Genomic DNA, 5,325 nt, shown 5'->3' with positions numbered 1-5,325 from the left:
AGAGCTAGTTCAACTATAGTCTAAAATTGTGTGTACTAGGTCATAGAGATAGTTCAACTCTAGTGGAAAATGATTTGTACTAGGTTATATAGCTATATCAGTTCTAGTGTAAAATTATTTGTACTAGATAATAGAGCTAGTTCAACTCTAGTGTAAAATGATTTGTACTATGTTATAGAGCTAGTTCAACTATAGTGTAAAATGATTTGCACTAGGTTATAGAGTTAGTTCAACTCTAGTATAAAATTATTTGTACTAGGTTATAGAGCTAGTTCAACTCTAGTGTAAAATTATTTGTACTAGGTTATAGAGCTAGTTCAACTCTAGTCTTAAATTATGTGTACTATCTTAGAGCTAGTTCAACTCTAGTCTAAAATTGTGTGTAGTAGGTCATAGAGCTAGTTCAACTCTAGTGTAAAATGATTTGTACTAGGTTATAGAGCTAGTTGAGTTCTAGTATAAAATTATTTGTAGTAGGTTACAGAGCTAGTTCAGTTCTAGTGTATAATTATTTGTACTAGATAATAGAGCTAGTTCATTTCTAATGTAAAATTATTTGTACTAGGCTATAGAGCAAGTTCAACTCTAGTGTAAAATTATTTGTACTACGTAATAGAGCTAGTTTAATTCTAATGTAAAATTATTTGTACTAGGTTATAGCGCTAGTTCAACTATAGTGTAAAGTGATTTGCACTAGGTTATAGAGTTAGTTCAACTCTAGTATAAAATTATTTGTACTAGGTTATAGAGCTAGTTCAACTCTAGTGTAAAATTATTTGTCCTAGGTTATAGAGCTAGTTCAACTGTAGTCTAAAATTATGTGTATTATCTTAGAGCTAGTTCAACTCTAGTCTAAAATTGTGTGTAGTAGGTCATAGAGCTAGTTCAACTCTAGTGTAAAATGATTTATACTACGTTATAGAGCTAGTTCAGTTCTAGTGTAAAATTATTTGTACTAGCTTATAGAGCTAGTTAAACTCTAGTGTAAAATGATTTGTACTAGGTTATAGAGCTAGTTTAACTCTAGTGTAAATTATTTGTACTAGGTTATAGAGCTAGTTCAACTCTACTGTAAAATTATTTGGACTAGGTTATAAAGCTAGTTCAATTCTAGTGTAGAATTACTTGTACTAGTTTATAGAGTTAGTTCAATTCTAGTGTAAAATGATTTGTACTAGGTTATAGACCTAGTTCAACTCTAGTGTAAAATTATTTGTACTAGGTTATAGAGCTAGTTCAACTCTAATGTAAAATTATTTGTACTAGATTATAGGGCTAGTTCGATTCTAGTTTAAATTATTTGTAATAGGTTATAGAGCTAGTTCAACTCTAGTCTAATATTGTGTGTACTAGGTCATAGAGCTAGTTCAACTCTAGTGTAAAATGGTTTGTACTAGGAAATAGAGCTAGTTCTGTTCTAGTGTAAAATTATTTGTACTACCTTATAGAGCTAGTTCAACTCTAGTGTAAAATTATTTGTACTAGGTTATAAAGCTAGTTCAATTCTAGTGTAAAATTATTTGTACTAGGTTATAGATCTAGTTCAACTCTAGTCTAAAATTGCGTATACTAGGTCATAGAGCTAGTTCAACTCTAGTGGAAAATGATTTGTACTAGGTTATAGAGCTAGTTCAGTTCTAGTGTCAAATTATTTGTACTAGTTAATAGAGCTAGTTCATTTGTAGTGTAGAAATATTTGTACTAGGCTATAGAGCTAGTTCAACTCAAGTGTAAAATTATTTATACTAGGTAATAGAGCTAGTTCAATTCTAATGTAAAATTATTTTTACTAGGTTATAGAGCTAGTTCAACTCTAGTGTAAAATTATTTGTACTAGGTTATAGAGCTAGTTCAACTCTAGTGTAAAATGACTTGTACTATGTTATAGAGCTAGTTCAGTTCTAGTGTATAATTATTTGTACTAGATAATAGAGCTAGTTCATTTCTAATGTAAAATTATTTGTACTAGGCTATAGAGCAAGTTCAACTCTAGTGTAAAATTATTTGTACTACGTAATAGAGCTAGTTTAATTCTAATGTAAAATTATTTGTACTAGGTTATAGCGTTAGTTCAACTATAGTGTAAAGTGATTTGCACTAGGTTATAGAGTTAGTTCAACTCTAGTATAAAATTATTTGTACTAGGTTATAGAGCTAGTTCAACTCTAGTGTAAAATTATTTGTCCTAGGTTATAGAGCTAGTTCAACTGTAGTCTAAAATTATGTGTACTATCTTAGAGCTAGTTCAACTCTAGTCTAAAATTGTGTGTAGTAGGTCATAGAGCTAGTTCAACTCTAGTGTAAAATGATTTATACTACGTTATAGAGCTAGTTCAGTTCTAGTGTAAAATTATTTGTACTAGCTTACAGAGCTAGTTAAACTCTAGTGTAAAATGATTTGTACTAGGTTATAGAGCTAGTTCAACTCTAGTGTAAATTATTTGTACTAGGTTATAGAGCTAGTTCAACTCTACTGTAAAATTATTTGGACTAGGTTATAAAGCTAGTTCAATTCTAGTGTAGAATTAGTTGTACTAGTTTATAGAGTTAGTTCAATTCTAGTGTAAAATGATTTGTACTAGGTTATAGACCTAGTTCAACTCTAGTGTAAAATTATTTGTACTAGGTTATAGAGCTAGTTCAACTCTAGTGTAAAATTATTTGTACTAGATTATAGGGCTAGTTCGATTCTAGTTTAAATTATTTGGAATAGGTTATAGAGCTAGTTCAACTCTAGTCTAATATTGTGTGTACTAGGTCATAGAGCTAGTTCAACTCTAGTGTAAAATGGTTTGTACTAGGAAATAGAGCTAGTTCTGTTCTAGTGTAAAATTATTTGTACTACCTTATAGAGCTAGTTCAACTCTAGTGTAAAATTATTTGTACTAGGTTATAAAGCTAGTTCAATTCTAGTGTAAAATTATTTGTACTAGGTTATAGATCTAGTTCAACTCTAGTCTAAAATTGCGTATACTAGGTCATAGAGCTAGTTCAACTCTAGTGGAAAATGATTTGTACTAGGTTATAGAGCTAGTTCAGTTCTAGTGTCAAATTATTTGTACTAGATAATAGAGCTAGTTCATTTGTAGTGTAGAAATATTTGTACTAGGCTATAGAGCTAGTTCAACTCAAGTGTAAAATTATTTATACTAGGTAATAGAGCTAGTTCAATTCTAATGTAAAATTATTTTTACTAGGTTATAGAGCTAGTTCAACTCTAGTGTAAAATTATTTGTACTAGGTTATAGAGCTAGTTCAGCTCTAGTGTAAAATTATTTGTACTAGGTTATAGCGCTAGTTCAACTCTAGTCTAAAATTATTTGTAATAGTTTATAGAGCTAGTTCTACTCTAGTGTAAAATGATTTGCACTAGGATATAAAGCTAGTTCAATTCTAGTGTAAAATTATTTGTAGTAGGTTATAGAGCTAGTTCAACTATAGTGTAAAATGATTTATACTAGGTTATAGCCCGAGTACAATGGAAGTGTAAAATTATGTGTACTGGGTTATAGAGCTAGTTCATTTCTAGTGTAAATTTATTTTTACTATGTTATAGAGCTAGTTCAACTCTAGTGTAAAATTAATTGTACTAGGTTATAGACCTAGTTAAAATCTAGTGTAAAATTATTTTTACTAGGTTATAGAGCTAGTTCAACTCTATTTTAAAATTATATGTACTAGGTTATTGAGCTAGTTCAACTCTAGTCTAAAATTGTTTGTACTAGGTCATAGAGCTAGTTCAACTCTAGTGTAAAATGATTTGTACTAGGTTATAGCCCTTGTACAATGCTAGCGTAAAATTATATGTACACTACTAGGAAAAGGCCTACTAATGGCGCACCGGTTTTGCCTACTAATGGCGCACTACCGGTGCGCCATTAGTAGCACGCCATTAGAATTTTTTACTAATGGCGCACCACAGGTGCGCCATTAGTATCTGGTATAATAATGGCGCACCTGGCAGTGCGCCATTAGTATGTAACTCCATGCGCCATTAGTATGCCTCCCGGGGGGGCATATGTAACCATGTTCTTTGTCACACTAATGGCGCACTCTGCCTTGATGCGCCATTAGTATCCTTTGGCATACTAATGGCGCACTCTGCCTTGATGCGCCATTAGTATGAATGTTTTTTTTTTGCTTTTCTGATTTTTGCACAGGTTACAAAATATATTATTGGACAGAATATAGACAGCAGCACACAGCAACATCAGATTCATCGAATACAATAGAAGATTAGTTTCCGAATACAATTCATCATATTAGTCTCCGAATTCAAAAGACCGAACAAAGATAAAACATTACAAGTCTCAAGACCGCGAGTATCGAGTTTGTCTTCACATTACAAGTCGATATCGATCATCTAAACTACCATCACATAAAAGAGAGTTGTGGTCATCACGATGAGCATCATCGCGATCAAACTGGTCTTCATCCGGTTCCTCCAACGCTCCCTCCTCTCTCCCGCTAGATAGCGGGTATATCTAGATTCGGCCTCCGCCCTAGTGGTGTACCCTTTGTAACTGTTACCGCTGAAACGGCGAACCTGTCTCCGACACTCCTCCCAGTCGTCGTAGACTCCGGGAAACTTACCCTTGTACACGACATACGACGTGTGATGCCCGGATAATTAAGCTACAGTAATTCTCTGCTAATGATGCCACGTCACTTCGATTACTATCGCTAATCTCGTGTTAGTTCGAAACCGATTCAAATTCAAATTCAATTAAAGGCAAATAATAAAAGTTTTCAAACAATGAAACCAAATGTTCAAGGTGGGTTAGATAAATCATGTGTAAATACGATGGAGAACCCAAACCTTGATAAAATGTTTAAGGGCTCTAAACTGAATAAAACAGTAGCGAAAACAATTAAACAAATACCTATTGGATTTTATAAAATATTAAAAATATTTTATTATGGGTTAAGAATTGATGTGACAGCAGTTTGTTTATAAATACTACTTTAGGTACTAGTGGTGATTTTTGTAAAAGCTAAAATTTAAAAGAAACTAGAAATGAAATAGAAAAGAAAATAAGAAAAAGAATCAAAACAGAAACTGAACTAACACACACACACACACACAAGGAAAGAACCCCCGGGCTCCGGCCCAGCAGCCCCCGGCCCAACTGGGCCATGTCCCTGCCAGGTCGGCCCACCCCCACGGCCCCTTAACCCCCCCACCCCGACCGGAACCCTAACCGGTCCACTCCCCACGTTCCTCACTCCCCCCCCGACCTCTCTCCCTTCCCCCGTCTGGATCGGGGCAGAGACCCCCGACCCCTCCGCCACGCCGCCGCCGCCCGGCGCCTCCGACCACCCGCT

The sequence above is a fragment of the Triticum aestivum genome, chromosome 5B (genome assembly GCF_018294505.1).
Source record: "Triticum aestivum cultivar Chinese Spring chromosome 5B, IWGSC CS RefSeq v2.1, whole genome shotgun sequence".
Lineage (NCBI taxonomy): Eukaryota > Viridiplantae > Streptophyta > Magnoliopsida > Poales > Poaceae > Triticum > Triticum aestivum.
Note: the sequence above shows the minus strand (reverse complement) of the source record.